At 24.8% G+C, this 17,391-nt stretch overlaps 1 protein-coding gene and 1 long non-coding RNA gene across 10 annotated transcripts in view; both read right to left on the reverse strand.

Annotated features, from left to right (window-relative positions):
• The window catches only part of LOC122502289 (hemicentin-2), a 369,749-nt gene that overhangs the window by 302,182 nt on the left and 50,176 nt on the right, over positions 1-17,391 (reverse strand). The window lies entirely within an intron of this gene.
• LOC122502292 lies at positions 728-1,571 on the reverse strand. The gene is made up of 3 exons (XR_006301626.1): positions 1,459-1,571; positions 1,019-1,048; positions 728-944 (listed from the first exon to the last, which is right to left on the reverse strand). It is a non-coding gene; the product is annotated as an uncharacterized LOC122502292 (long non-coding RNA).

Genomic DNA, 17,391 nt, shown 5'->3' on the forward strand with positions numbered 1-17,391 from the left:
TTCCCTACTGTCTCTAATGATTCGATGAATGTTTAGAGTGAAAGAAAGAAAGAAATGTTTAGCAGAAAAAAACATAACAGTTCTGTCTGACTATATCCATTTTTAACTACTGATATTAATATGAACTATAATTTCAAAAGTAATGTGAAGTCTGACTAAACCAGTCCTTTACTACTAGTACAAAAAATAATAATTTCAGATATTTTTTTTATATAAAACTAATTTTTACCGCCCAGATAATAGAATTCAAGAAAAAAAATAAGTGCAAATATAACTGACTCGTACTACTGATATCAAATTTACAACCATCCTGTAAAGCTCTGACCAACTAAAACGCCTTTTACTACCAAATCAAAAATATACAAGATTTGCATGTACTTACATGCAACTTGCTTTTATTACTCAAACGAAATTTACAAGAGTTCCAAAACATTTCGTCTGACTGAAAAGTCTTTTTACTACTGGCACTAAAATTTTCAACAAATTCAGGACTTTTGTCTGACTAAAACGTCTTTTACTACTGACACTGAAACTTGGGAGTATTTCACCACAGTTCTGTCTGCCTAGAACTTTCTTTTACCACTGAATCTAGACATAAAGGGAAAGATAAAAAAAAATCTCAGATTAGAAATAATGATAAATTTCCCAAAAAAAAAAAAAAAAAAATCAGAAAACTTAAAATATATCATTATTAAGAAGATAAGACAAGAATTTGTTTTTTTTCCTTTTTTTTATTTATTCTTGATGAACATTACAAAGCAAACAATAATTCCAGTTTATTATCAATTACAAATTTCATATTGCCATACGATTATTGAAAACATTTTTTAAATTCAAGTTCACAAAGATGCTTATTTTTCAAAGACTTGAATTTTTCAATTAAATATCAAAGTTCTCTATAACTTTTCCTAAAAGGTCGAAGACCATTCTCAATGTACCGTGAGCTGGAAAATAAAAGTTTATTAAATATTTCAATAATTCACAAAAAGTGAAAATCAAATAAATGAAAATAACATACCAGCCTCAGATTTAATTCTGTCAAATTCAGCTGAAACATTATAAATTTTTTATTTCAAACAATTGTTATTAGAATTTAAAAAAAAAATTTTAAATTGTTATTAAAATTTAATACAATTGGATAGTATACTTTTTGGTCAAGATACAAAAAACTTATTTATTAACTTTTTTTTATAATTTTGATAATCTATTTAATGACAAAAAAATTGCATCATAATTTGAAAATAATTTATATATTCACAGTATTATACACACTTTTTAATAAAATTTATTTAAACAAATTCAACAATTATTATTATTATTATGATAAATTATATTATTTCTGGATTTAAAAGTTAATTCTTTTTTTCGTTTTTATAGTATAATAAACAAACTTTTTATTATTTTTTTAACAAAATTATTGTATAAACTAAAAAATTTTTAATAACAAATGTAACATACCTGTGACGGTCATACAGCTCAAAGCTGCCAACACAATTAAGAAAGTGAAAATAAAGTATTGCATTGTAAATGATTTCAAATTGCAAGACAACTTGACACTGATGCTCTGAATGTCCGTTCCACCTTTTATATGCGAGAAACCAAACGAAAAAGATACTCTAGTTACAATTTAGACACCAATTACCGATAAATTAAGATTACAACTTAAAAGGAATTTCTTGCTTTGCTTTTATCTCTATGAGAATTTTTTTCTTCAACTATTACTCATTATATAGAAAAAATAATTTTCTTTTCCTATTTTATTTATTAACCCTATTTTAATATATTTGAAAAAATAAATCTTGAATATCAGCTTGAAATAAAGAATAAAGATTGAAATTAATATTTAACAGTATACGAATATTTTCTTTCTAAAATATTTCCTATACACAAAAAAAATATTTTTTACATTTGAATTTTAATATTTATTGAAATGAAAATGAAAATTAAATCTAAAATAATGAAATAAAGTGTCTTATAATTTACGTTTAAATTAAAATGTATCTATTTACTATTGTCGAATAAAGAATTAAAAAAAATATAAGTATAAAGGAAAAGTGCCTTCCTAATGATAAAAGGCAAACAAAACTTTCCTTTTAATATTATCTTAATTTATCGTTAATTATCGTCAAATTGCAAACTCTAGCACATTTCATGTAAATTTCTCGCATATAAAAGATGCGACAAACATTAGCAACAGTCAGTCAAGTTATTTTGTAATTTGAAAAAGAAATTTAACAATGAAGTACTTCATTTTCACTTTCTTAATGGTGTTGGCTGCTTTAAGCTGTGTATCTGTCACGGGTATGTCACTCCACAATAATACATTTATTTTTATATTTATATATTTTTAACTTTTATTTATTTATATAAATATGACGCGCTCCCAAGAAAGGTGCCCAAAAAGCGAAAAATTTTAGGTTATGTTTATAATTTTTCGAGTAAAAATCAGAGAAAGAGAATTGACTATTATTATTATAAATTATATTGATGTTCAAATCTTCATTACATTCAAAATATTCAATAAAAAATTATTTCAAATTCACATAATTAAAAAGGAACCTTTAATTAAAATAAAACAAATACAAACATAACCTATAATTCGTTTGCTTCTTAGGCAGCGTGGTTAGGATGGGATCAATAGTCCACAATAGAAAGAAGTAATCAGTAAGTAAGTAAGTAAGTAAGTAAGTAATTCTATTATAGAACATCAGAGGTAAACATGGAACAAGTTATTCTTTTTTATATAAAACTTTTTTAATAAATTATTTTAATTTCAGTCTTGTTTTAAATAATATTTTAATATTTTTCGTACAAAACAACAGAAATGCTCTTATTTTTATTGACACTGGAAACGAGAAAAATATTGTCAAACTTCAAAAAAGTGAAATGGTTATTTCAAAAAGTGCAAAAACTTAAAAATAATGACAATTATTGATATTTTCACAATTGCAATGTTAATTATTATTTTTTTATTATTAGACAATTAAATAATTGAAGAAAAATAAAATAATTTTGTATTAATTCTATAAAAATTACAATCAACTCATAAGTTCTTTCTATCAAAAAATAAAATATAAACTTCGAAATAAGGAGAGAATATGAAAAGAACCCAATGTCAATTGCATTAAAATTCAATAATTTTTTTAATTATTTACTCTACAATAAAAATTTTATGTTTCAGCTCAACCCCAACAAGCCATGAGATCACCAGCTGGTACGTTATCTCAATTCACCTTTTTTTCTTCTTAAAATTTAATTAAAAATTTACTAACTTTTCTGAATTTTCCATGTTGATAAATAATTTTTTCCAATAAAATATTTATTTTTTTATTAATGAATAAAAATTTTTTAAATATTAAATTGAATAATATTTTTTTGCAATACTTGACTTACAATGTAAATATTTCTCTCCTCAGCTCATGGAGCAGTGAAGATGTTGTGGGATCTCTTAGGAAAAGTAGTAGACAACTTCGACATAATTTAAATAATTTTCAAGTCATCGAATATCTATTGAACTTGATTAACAACAAACAAAATTTCAATAATCGTATGGCAATATGAAATCTATAATTGTAAAAGAATTGGAATTATATTACTGCTTTGTAACAATTCATCATGAATAAATAATATCGAGAAAAAAAATATCTTATCCTCTAATCCCTTTTTAATAAGTTAATGAAAAAAAAAAATTTAATTACAAACCCTCATAATAAAACTCATCACTATAATCCTTGGAGGATATTGAACCCTCTATATGACAGTTGCTTATATTTATTCGTCCAACTTGTCAGTGTATAGGAAAACCCTGTTTACTCGAGATAATACCAACGGTGTGTTTGCAGACGTTACTCTACTTATCCTATGTAATTGGCAAACAAGTTTCTCAAGAAAGCGTCGATTCGTTTGCACAATAAAATGAAGAAGAAGAAGAGGAAGAAGAAAAAGAAGAAATGGGGATAAGTATAAGAACGATAGTGGATAGTGTCTTTGAGAGAGAAAAGTGACGGAACCAAGTGAATATTGGCCATTCTCAGAACTACGCTACATCATTAAAACTTTTAAATTGCATAAGAATGGTTTTCGAACTTGTGGCAATGATATGCTATATCGACTGGAAATTCCTCTTTAGAAAAGAATGTCACTTCTTTTTTATTTCAAGATCGAAAAAATAAACACGCATTCTTATCATTCTTTTAGTCTCAAATAAAAACTCTTTCACGGTTCGAAATTCAACGAATGCAAAGAATTATTAATAGAAAATATATAATATAACTCCACTGGAAAATAATATTTTCAATTTCTTGAAAGTATCAAAAATTAATACCAAAAATTTAGCTTAATTTCTGATATTTTTGAATAAAATTTCAAAACTAAAAATTCCACTTTCAATTTAATGATTTGTTTAATTTTTTCTCGTCGGTAAATTTTTGCTGTGGATAAGAGTAATTGTTAAACTCTCTATTCAAAATGACAGCATCCGTGATATTCTCTAACGAGAGTGTCTTGTGTTGTAATCTACCACCGCTACATTACTATATATATATATATATATAAAATGTCCTCGGAATTAAGAGATGGCTCAGGGTCCGCATTTCTCAGGTCTAAGACAAGTTTATACGCCCCAATTAGCTCCTTCAAAAGTATTAAGCGAAGGCGACTCTCTCCATATTACACAGAAACTTTAATTTACGAAAAATCTTTTAACTAGATTTACAATCTTTGTGCGGGGAAATTGTAATACGAAAAAAAAATGAATTACTTATTTTAAAAATTCTTTTTTTCCTCTTTGTCAAGTGGAAAATGAATTTCAAGATAAGAACATCTCTATAAAACTAAAAAAAAAAAAAATAGATCTTTCAAACATATAAAAAATACTCAAAGTACTCAAAGTGAAATATTTATACAAAAATTCCAAAGAAAGTAAAAAAAAGATTTTTTTTATGAAAAAATAAGCTTCTTCTAAATGTCACATTTGCTCCTTTTTCCTATCATTAAAAAAACTTACAATCTCTGAATTTCCCTGACATGAAAACGGTTTGAGGCGAGTGTCCATAAAGCGATAAATCCACTCGTTTTAAAAGAGTAATGCATATTTTTATAACTTGTCCGGTATTTTCATATTCCATTCGCCCATTCAGTTGGCATATGTCTCTTAAAAACGAAAAAGTAACACTAAAATGAGAAATCTCTAAAGTTCTCTTTTCATTTTATTAACTATTCAAAAGTTTAATTTAGAATTTCAAAATACGTCGTGAAAAATTGACAGAAAAAATCTTTTAAAACTAAATTTTTATTTGAGACAATTTTTTTTCTTAAATCCATAAAAGTAAATTGAATCAAATTTTCAAAATCGAAATCAATAAATTTAATCAATAAAATCAAATCAATTCAACTACTTGAAAATTGAAATTAAAAATAAACTAAATCAATACAGGGTGTCTACTATTTTTGTTCAACGAAATTCCCGGTCATTTCTCGGATTTTTCCCGACTTTGTCCTAATTTTACCCGGTTTTTTTTCTCAACAAATTTTAATTTTGTTTGATTTCGAACATAAATAAATCTATAAATAGCTTCCAAATGTTTATTAGAGTTTTTATGAATAACTTAATTCTTTTGACAAGTTTCTATTAATTTTTTAAAAATGTTTTTTTTAATAATTTTAATTAAAAATTTGGAAAATAATTGAATTAAATAAAGAATTTTTCCAATTTTTTTAAATAATCTTGTCTCTTCATAATTATAATTGAAAATTTGATTAATTCAATTTTATTAAAATGTATTGATATTAATTGAATTTCTGCAAAGAAATTTACTATTTATAAAAGTAATTGAATCATTCCAAAGAATGTTATTATTTATGAAAATAATTAAATGTTTGCGTAGAATTTTATTAAAATTTTTAAACATAATTGAATTTCTACAAAGAATTTTATTACTTTTGAAAATATTTGAATTGTTTTTTTAGAATTCTATGGAAATTTATAAAAATAATAAAATTCTTGTGAAGAATATTTTTTAAAAATAATATTCAAAAGAATTTAGTAAATATGCAGAATTTTGCTATTAATGGAAATAATTGAATTCTTTCGACGAATTTTAATAAAATTTTTAAGATGAATAATTATGTATGAATAATTAAATTCTTTTGACACATTTCTTTAAACTTTTTGAAAATAATGTTTTTTTAATAATTTTAATTAAAATTTTTGAAAATATGTAATTGAATTGTGGAGAACAATTTAATTATTTATAAAAATAATTGAAATTTTGACGAGAAAATTAAAAAAAATTTTAAACATAATTGAATTTCTGCGAAGAATTTTATTACTTTTGAAAATAATTGAATTTTTTTTTAGAATTTTATGGAAATTTTAAAAAATATTTGAATTTCTTGTGAAGAATATTTTTTAAAAATAATATTCAAAAGAATTTAGTAAATCTGACGAATTTTGCTACTTATGGAAATAATTGAATTCTTGAGAAGAATTTTTTTACAATTTCTAGAAATAATTGAATTCTTTCGCCAAATTTTAATAAAATTTTTAAGAATAATTACAATTTTCGAGGAATTTGATTAAAATTGTATTAAAAATAATTGAAATTCTGCAATGAGTTTTACTATTTACAAAAATAATTGAATATATTGAGAAGAAATTTATAAAAATAAAATTATAAATACGGTGACCAACTTCCCTTTATTATTATCGAAAAATTTAAATGAAATTTTTTAAAAGAAGTTAATTATATTTAATAAAATGTAAAGAAATTTCAAATATTTCAAAAATTTTCAATTATTTGTTTATAAAAATTCAATTATCTTGAAACAACAGAATTGAAAAATTTCAAAAATCTTATTTTTCAGAATTTTCAAAAAAAAAACTTTGCAAAAATTCAATTTTATTAAAAAAAATTAAGTGTGTATCTTTTTTTAAATTAACTAATAATAATTTTAATTATGAATCTTCGCACAAAGAAACATGAATACATTAAAATGTGACTCTTTATAAAATCCAATTATTTATCAATTATTAAATTAAAATACTTTAAAAATTCGATTTGTTAAAAAGTTTTTAATGAAATTCTTTAATAAATTTTATTATTTTCAGTTGAATTTTACAAAATTTCTATTAAGTCGATAATTTTCTTTTAATATAATTACATACTATATTGATTTTTTACTATCAAATTAATTATTTTTAACTAATTCAAATTTAGAGAACAGTATAAATATCTATAGAAATTGAAATAAAAGGCAATTTTTTAAAAAACAAATTAAAATAATAAACCTTTTTTTAATTTGGTGAAAAAATTACCGGCTTGGCATAAAATTTCTGGCTTATTCCCGGTTTTTCCCAGTCAAATTAAATTCTTGGCTATTTCCCGGATTTCCCGGTTAGTTAAAGCATTAAAAAAATAAGAAATATGTAAAATTATTAAAAAAGGAAAAATTAGTTTAAATAAGCTTTTTGGATTTATACCCTCAAAGTTTCATTTTTCCCGAGAAATTCGTAAGCATTGTCAATAAATCTCTCATTAGGAGTTTTGAATCCCCTTGAGAAAGTTGTCTTAAGCACTTCAAGTGTTCCATCGTTTGTGAAACATTGAGTTCAGACGTCGAAACTTGGACGAGAGATCGGGAGTAAGTGCTTTTGCAAAACTGATGTAGATGCAAAACTAACCAACAAGTTTCAAGTATTTCATACAGAAACTGGGATGTGCCTATATATATATATATATATATATATGAATTACACACATATATATATATATATATTTTTAAGCCATTCTATCGTGAAATTGTACAAGAAAATATTACACATTTATTAGTAATAATTCAGAATAAAAAATTCTCCACTAATAACTCTTAACTTTTTTTTTTGTTGCAAAATTTCTTTTCTCGTCTCTATATATGCATTTTTAAAGAAATAGGGGGGAGAGGGCATATCACTCTCTAAATCTGAATATGTGAAATTTCACTTATTGTACGTTATAAGTCGTCCTCTCGATCAATAAGTGCATATACACTTATAAATAAGTGAATTTTTCACTTATTCTGAGTGAAATTTCACTTATTATCAGTGTATATGCACTTATTGATCGAGAAGACGACTTATAACGTACAAATATGTGAATTTTCACATATTCAGATTTAGAGAGCATATATTGAAAAGTATACGCTATGCCTCAATTTACAGACTTTTGTGAAGAAGAAAGTTGCTTAGCTGGATATATAACGACCATCAAGTTATATCAGGCTTTTCAGACGCGATCGAATTCGCTTCTGATTAAACCGTGAACCTCGAGAATACAAGATGGAAGCGTGTACCTCTCTGAATTGCAAGTATCCACCCTTTGCAGATGCTTGTTCTCTATTTCACTTCTCCCCCACCCCTCCACCTCCTTATATATATATTTCTTGAGAAAACCTCGAACGAATCAGCAACCTCTTTGATTTTCGATGAAAAGTATATACTTTCAAAAGAGAGGCATAACTTTTCGTGAAACTATAAGAGAAAAAAAGAAGAAAAAATAGGAGGAAAGAGGAGAAAAAAAGAAAAACAAACTCCCGCAGAGATATAGTCTTCACGAAGTGGGTTTATTTTTACGAAGGCACACAACCGCGGATTATAATGCATAGCAACACTCTCTCGTTCTACTTTAGAAGTAAGAAGCCGATTCCTAATAAAACTTTGCGAACGTATTATGGAGAGGGGGCTCGAAAATAACGGAGGTGTGCTTTTATGGCGTCGCTTTTATGTCTTTTTAACTCGTACCAACTTTTTTGTTCTGGCGCCTGCAGAAAATTATGCTCTCTTTAAGGATCTTTTGTTTCACCATAATACTCCTCAATGATACTCTTTTCTTGTCATGAGGAAGTAAAAAAAAAGAAGAATAAGAAGAAGTGCGCGGGAGAAAAATGAGAACGACGAAGATGAAAATACTTCACGAGGACATTAAAAATGCCGAGAAGAAAATAAAAATAAATAAAACAATTGCAACGAAATTTATTCTAGGCGACAAATTTATCTATTCAGTTTATTTGAAATATTAATCAATTATAAATAATTGGGAAAATTTCAAATTTCGAAAAAAGTGAAAAAAAATATATGAACAAAATAAATATAAATAAAATATAATAAATTAACAGGGATGTCACGAAAATTAAATTTTGTTTTTCCCTGATTTACAAACAAAATTTTTACTTTTTCTCTGACCCTAAAAATATACAGATTCATTCTAAAAATAAATAGATATTCAAACAAAAAAAAATGCTCTATTACATTTATTTATGAATTTCCTTAATTGTAGAATTATTCAAAAGTACCAATAACTTCTTTTTAAATTAAATATTAAATTATTATTATTTTTCCATAGGAATTATGATTTTCAAAATTTTAACTTCAAACATTTTGAATTTCAATAACTGATAAAAATACTATTGTAAAACATGAAGAAATGGATCACTCCGAGTCTTCGACTCGGACTGCTCCATTTCTTTATGTTTTATAATAATTAAAGATAACCAAGTGATAAAATCATTATTTTATAAATTATATTATTAAAATATAAAAACAGTGTTAATGTAACACTATTTAAATAATAATCTAACACTACTAAAATATAAGTAAAGTATTTTCCAAGAGCCCAAAAATAATGAAGCAAAATCCCATAAAAAAGAGGAAAAATTTTGAATTTTAAGAAAATCGGATTTTTGAATTTTTTCGAATTTTTGATAATTTTAGATTTTTTACCAAAGAGTCGAGACAATTAAATAAGTAAAGTATTTTCCAAAAGCACAAAAATAATAAAGCTAAATCCCATAAAAGAAAGGAAAAAATGTTGAATTTTAAGAAATTTGGATTTTTGAATTTTTGATAATTTTAGATAATTTTAGATTTTTTACCAAAGAGTCGAGACTATTAAATAAGTAAAGTATTTTCCAAAAGCACAAAAATAATAAAGCTAAATCCCATAAAAGAGAAGAAAAAATGTTGAATTTTAAGAAAATCAGATTTTTGAATTTTTTCGAATTTTTGATAATTTTAGATTTTTTACCAAAGAGTCGAGACTATTAAATAAGTAAAGTATTTTCCAAAAGCACAAAAATAATAAAGCTAAATCCCATAAAAGAGAAGAAAAAATGTTGAATTTTAAGAAAATCAGATTTTTGAATTTTTTCGAATTTTTGATAATTTTAGATTTTTTACCAAAGAGTCGAGACTATTAAATAAGTAAATTATTTTCCAAAAGCACAAAAATAATAAAGCTAAATCCCATAAAAGAGAGGAAAAAATGTTGAATTTTGAGAAATTTTGATTTTTGAATTTTTGATAATTTTCGATAATTTTAGATTTCTTACCAAAGATTCGAGACTATTGAATAAGTAAAGTATTTTCCAAAAGCCCAAAAATAATGAAGCTAAATCTCATAAAAGAGAGGAAAAAATGTTGAATTTTAAGAAATTCGGATTTTTGAATTTTTGAATAAAATTATTCTTTAAATCAATCATTTTTATTAAGTTTTGATAAAGTTCTGTTGAGAATTTTTAAATTCATTTCTACAAAATTCAGTTTTACGAAATTTCAATTATTATTCGGTAATTCTTTAATTAAATATACATTTAAAAATACAAACTTAAAATAATTTTAAAAAATCTCGGCTAAGTTTTTTGAAAAAAATTATTTCCATAGAATTTTTAATTAAAGAGTTTAAAATTTATTTAAAAATTTTACAAAATTCAATTATTTCTAAAAATTGAAACTATTATTAACTTCTCCAAAATTCAATTATTATCTAAAACTTTAAATGAAATTAATTTTCAAAACAATTTTTATTAGAAAATTCTACGAGAATTCAGTTATATTTAAATTAAAACAAATAATTTATTGAATAATTGAAAATTCCTTAAAATTGAAATCTTATACATAATTTTATCAACAAATTTTTAAAAAATTCAATTCTTTCAACGAATTATAATAAAAATTTTTTAAATAATTACATTTTTCGAGAAATTTGATAAAAATTGTATTAAAAATAATTGAAATTCTGTAATGAGTTTTAATTATTCTGAAAAATTTTAAAACAAGTTTCAAACAACTGGTTTCTTCTGAAGAAATTTATGCAAATTCTATTTTTACTTTTTTAGTAATTGAATTCCTGTGAATTTTTATTATTTTAGAAAATATTTGAATATTCGTGTAGAAGTTTTTCAACATTGTTTTTAAATAATTGAATTCTTTTGTGAAATTTTATTAAAATAAGTACAAATTATTGAATTAAGAAAAAATTTTGAAAATAATTGAAAATTTGCAGTGAATTTCATTAAAATTTTTGATAGTAATTCTATTTTATTACTTTTGAAAATAATTGCATTCTTTTGAAGAATATTGTTTTTTATGAAAATAATTGAATTTTACAATAAATTTTATAAAAATTACTGAATAAAATAATTGAATTTCGACAAAGAATTTTTATATCTATAAAAATAATTGAAATGATGACGAGAATTTTAAAAAATGTTTTGAAAATAATCAAATTTCTGGGAAGAATTTTAATATTTATTAAGATTGCGTTAAAATTTTTAAAATTGAAACTAATTTCAACAGAATTGAAATTGAAATTTAAAAAAGAATACTTCATTAAATGATTTCTAAGTAATAACTTTATGGCAGTTCTACAATAGAATTAAGTTCTTTAAAATAAATTGTTGTCAGAGATAGAGAAAATTAAAGGTAATTTCCCTGATTTTCTTGACATATGGCAACCCTGATTAAATAAAAGATTTCCCCGAAAATCAGTAAAAATTAACAAAAACCTAAAATTAATTTTTTGCACTAATTTTTTTTCAAATTTAAAAACAAAAAATTTCTTCTCCTTGCCAAAAGTAAAAGCGCGCACACACACACACATAAGCTTTGACTATATACAATTGTCGTTTAATATGTAACGGAGATCGACACTGTAATCTGTATATTTCAGGAAGAGCCAGAAATTGCAATTCGGGTTAGACGATAAGTCGGGAGAGAGGATATAATCATCGGTAAATGGTCTGTAAGTAACGAAACCGTTGTTGGACCATCGGAGGATAAGTACAGTGGGGTTTACCATTATACCTCTACTTCTCCCTTTCTTCCATCCCCCCCCCCTTCTTCACCCACCCTCCTCCTCATCCTTAGCGCAGTTGATACGACGATATCTTGATTATATTCCAGTTAGAAAGCAACTTTACGCTACCAGCTTCAACCTTGTTGGAGACATCGCATTTATCACTAACTGGGGGTTCAAGTAAAGTGAAAACCGCAAATTTCTTGCCTTTTCTGATATCGCCATATATCTTCACTGTGATAAAAATGATTTGCACGTTATGAAACGGCTGAGTTCATTTTTCTTCTCTCCCTCTCTCATTTATTGGAACAGACTTCATTGTTCAAATGTCCCTTTTTTTAAATTGGATTCTAAAAGTCTTATTCCGTTTATCATTTTCTTTTTGGATTTCATATTATATAGCATTTTTCATAATATTCGATTAATTAACTTGTAGTAATTTCAATTATTTATATTCAATCATAATTATTTCATCAATTTAATGACTAAATTTTATAGTATTTATTTTTTACTAAAAATATAAACACTGGAAAAATGTTTATTTGATTCAAATAACCGTCAATTAACAAATAAATTTATCGAAAGTTTAATTATTAATAGATGGCTGCATATATAAAATTAAATAGTAAAATAAATAATAATGAAATTAAATAAAAAGTATGATAAAAAAATTATAAAAAAGTTTTTGAGGGATAAAATGGTGGTTTAACTTTTCCACTTGAGAACGCCAAGGTCACCACCAGGTGGCAAGAGAAATTCCAAGAAAGAACTCAACTGCCATCTAGCGGTGACCTTGTCGTTCGCAGGTGGAGTTCGCATCTCCATATTGAATCTGAAATGTCTATTGTCAAATAAATATTTACTTGACTAGAATAATTTTTATTTAAATCAAAATTATTTGATTCAATATTTATTTGATAATAAACAAATAATCGGTTATTTGCATCAAATAATATTTCCAGTGAAGTATTATTTATTTAAAGCAAGTCAAATAATTAAAACACTTCAAGTAAATATCCACAACTATAAAATATGTTTTTAAAAATGAATTTTCACATTAAAAATAAAACCATTCGATTTGTAATATATTTTTTTTAAATGTTTCACTTGATTCTTTTTAGAGTTCAACGAACTTGTAAAAGTCTGTTGCTCTGGGAGAAAATCCAATCGTATTTTTACTGCTGAGGGAAAAAGGCAATTCTTCGTACATTGCGACTGGTTCTCTATCTTCAAAATCTTAGGCTTTAGAAGTTCTTCCGTTCGATCGCACTGCAACGTTCAGACATTTTATATATATAATATATATATAAAATAAGAGAAATGTACAACGTGTGTGGTACATTGACGGTCATCTATGTCTCGATTTCGGAAAAATTTTCACCACGTAGCGACGTATTTCTCAAACACAATGTTCAGAACATTTTTCCTTAAATATATATCTATATACACACCTTGACACAAAGATAAACGTTCAATTGTTATTTTATTCCCAAAAAATTCACCACACAAAAGCTTTCATTGATTTTACTTTTATTGCCCATAAAATAAAGAAATCGGACAAATCAATTCCTCATTTTGTAAAGATAAACTATCAAGATTCATTCAAATAAAACGAAATTCCCCATTTATTATTCTATTCGACAAAGAATTTAAATTTCTAATTTTTTTTTTCCCTACCAATTAAAAGAGTGAACGTAAATTTTCCCTTTCCTTAATTTTTCATTTATTTTTAATAAAGGAAATACGAAATTTTTCCCCTTTCTCTCAGCAGAAAAATTGTAATTTTATTAAAATAGAAATTGTACGTGCGAGTAAACAAAAAAAAAGACGCATTTCGAATATAATATTTTTTCAAAAGACTAATCTACAAGCGTGTGTTATATTTCTCGAGAAATATATACATATGCACGTAAAGTTGTGACGAAATACGAGCCTTTTAAACTAATTAATTAAAACCTACAACGTAAAGGGCTTCGAGATGAAACGATGCATCCCGCGTTAAAGTAAACATTTACTGTTAATTAACTTGGAAGAAATTCTCGAGAGGCTTCTACTCTCTGATAAAGTCAAGATGAAACACGAATGACGGATGCGTCAAACAACAAGAAATACAATTTATTTGTTAATTTAATCTAATCAACATTGTAATTTATTCTTTTTCATTAATTTTTATTCTTTTACAATTTCCTATCCTTATTTTGTTAAACAACAGTAATTAATTTTTAATTAAAAATAAATGCAAAATCCTTTTTATTATTTAATTAAATTATTATTTACGGTAATTCAAACAAGAAATAATAATTAAATAATACAGCAAAATTTCAAGCAAAACTTCAAACTTCTAATAAATATTAATTAAATTTAATAATAAAATAAATACAGTGGACGTCATAATGGTTGAAATACCCTTAAGGGACATAGAAACATTCAAATTAATGAGAGTTTTAATTATCGAATGGCTTAAGCACCAAAATTTTTTAAATCCCGAAACTTACTTCAATTTATTTAAAATTTAATTAAAATTTAATTATCATGAAATTACTGTGTAAATAAAATATTAAAAAGTAAAATAAATAATTAAATTAAATAAAAAGGAGTAATATAAAAAAAAAAAAATTTTTTTAAATAAAATGGTGGTTTTACTTTTCCACTTGAGAACGCCAAGATGGTCACCAGGTGGCGAGAAATCAGTTTTTATCGATCGACCTGACATCTAACGGTGACCTTGACGTTCGCAAGTGGAGAATAGCATCTCCATATTGAATCTCAAAAAGTTCGTCAATATTCGTATTTCAATAATTATTTATAATCAGATCTTCAATCTAGAAAGTTTAACAATTGATATAACTTGATTTCAATTTTTTATTTTACTTCAATTTGCTATTTTTATGGTCTTTATATTCATAAAAATAGTTATATGAAGAGAAAAAAGTGTCAAAAAAATATTGTTAGTCGCTTGAGTCCGAAGCCTCACGCGTTTCTAAATTTAAATTTATAATTTATTTATAAAATAAATAATTAAATAATAAAAAAGCATTAATTTAATTAATTTATTATTATTCGTTTAGTAGCTAGTGATAGAATTTAATGAATAAAATTCTTTCTGTTGACTAAATTAATAATCATCGGTGGGTCCAAACTTTATTCGAGAAATGTAAATTCTCGCTCGTGTTTTTCTTTCAGCTTTGACGCGACTGAGAATAATGAAAGCAGTTTCAGTGAGGATATTTTGTTACAACAGAATTTTATTAATCTAATGCTTAAGTAAAGCTCGGAAGAAACTTTCAGGAGACGTTCTCAACGTTTGAAACATTTCAAACTGTCAAGTTAACTTGTTTTACAACTTGTATTGTTAGTTCAAGCCGCCGGGCCTTATCAATCTTCTTATCAAGACTTCCCTATAAGAACATTTTCAATAATTTCTATTAACAACATCGAAAACCACTGCTCACTATATTATACATTATCCATCTATTATCCGAACTACCACAATTTTTCAAAAATTATTACCAAGAAAACTGAAATTTGTACTTTTTTTTAATCACAAAACCTCCATAATAGAATCAAATATTTGTTAGATAATAATTTAATTGAAAAATTTTTCTGAATTTTAATTTCCTGTCACTGTTAGGAAAATAGAGTATGTAAATATTGACTAATAATTCAGAAAGAATAAAAAAATATCTCAATGTAGACTTTTTATATTCATATGAAAAGTTTTCCAATGAGATTCTTCTCACTTTGTATAGGAAATATTTTGGTATTTCTGGTTTTATATACGTATCGATATGCATCACGAGTCTGTGTTGCACGATCAAAAGTACAGGATGAGAGAGGACAAATAGGAATCGATTCACGATATCAAAATAAATGCATTCACGTAAACATGAGGGAAAAAATTTTTTTAAAGAGCTTTCAATATAAAATACAAGGTTAATTTTTGTTCTATTTGGAGAAAAAAGTATTTTCCCTTTAATCGCTTTCCAATTTGTAAATAAAATAAAACTCTTCTTCAAATTTATTCAAATTGTATTCAACTTTTCTAAAAACGATATTTAAAAAATAAATCATTTACTTTGTAAAGATATTTATAAAAAAAACAATTAAATAATTTTGAAGTGAAAAAAATTGAGCTTTTATTGAAAATTACGAAAATAAAAAAAATAAAAAAAGATGTTAAAATAAACAATGAAAAATATATTAAATAACAAATACAATTCAACAAGGGAAAATTTATATAAAAAATATTAACAATTCTACATTGTTAGAATTTCTTTTTAAATTCAAATTGAAATTTTTACCTTTTAGAAAATATTTTATAGAAAAGCAAATTTATTATTTATAAAAACAAAATTATAAAAAAATTATATAACACACAAAGGAATAAAAATTCGTTTCAAAGCAAAATATACTTTTTGAACAAATAATAGATTTTTATATTAAATTCCAAAACCGTATCTACTATTCTACAATAATTAAAAGACTATATATATGAAATGATTATTGATTTTTTCGACATACAAAAATGTTTCGATACATTTTGTGGACACAATACAAAATAGTATAGAAAATGGCAAATACAGAGGGGAACAGGACATCAGGAAGAGAAAGAGTTTACTTTACGTAGTTTATACTTCTCATATGTGGGCTTTCGTATCCAAAATGCAGCTCACGCTGCGAATCTAAAAAAGTTAATATCTGCCGTCGAGTCGGCGTGCCTTGACTTCAAAGCAGATTTGTTTTCGCATTTCCAGGTTTATTTGGCCCGGTTATGGCACTCATTCTCCTGCACCTACTACTACTCTTCCCATTTCATTTTTTTCTTTTTCTCTTCTTCTTCTTCTTTTTTTCTTACTGTTCAGATAGTGCTTTTCGTCGTTATGAACACGAAGATCTTGTTAGCCTCTTTGCTTCAAGAATGGACGGTATTTCATCGTTTCAAAGTCATTGTACTCGATATCACGAAAACTAAATAACCCTCTATTATGTTTCTACAATTTCTTTCATTTCCCCTAGAAGAATTTTCCTATTTTTTCTCACCAGTATCATTATCTCAACCACTTTCAAGCAGGCTTCGTGAAACTCATCTACTAAAACCTACTATTTACTATAGATTTGCTACTATTTGCTAATATTTGGATACTTTTTTCTGTTTTTGAAAATTTGCACTACTCAAAATTCGCTGAAACTTGAAATAATAAAATTATTCTTAAAAACTTAAATAAAATTCTTAGAAACAATTAAAAAAATTTGAATAAAATTCTTTCCAAATGATTCAATTATT

The sequence above is a fragment of the Leptopilina heterotoma genome, unplaced genomic scaffold, assembly GCF_015476425.1.
Source record: "Leptopilina heterotoma isolate Lh14 unplaced genomic scaffold, ASM1547642v1 Lhet_226, whole genome shotgun sequence".
Lineage (NCBI taxonomy): Eukaryota > Metazoa > Arthropoda > Insecta > Hymenoptera > Figitidae > Leptopilina > Leptopilina heterotoma.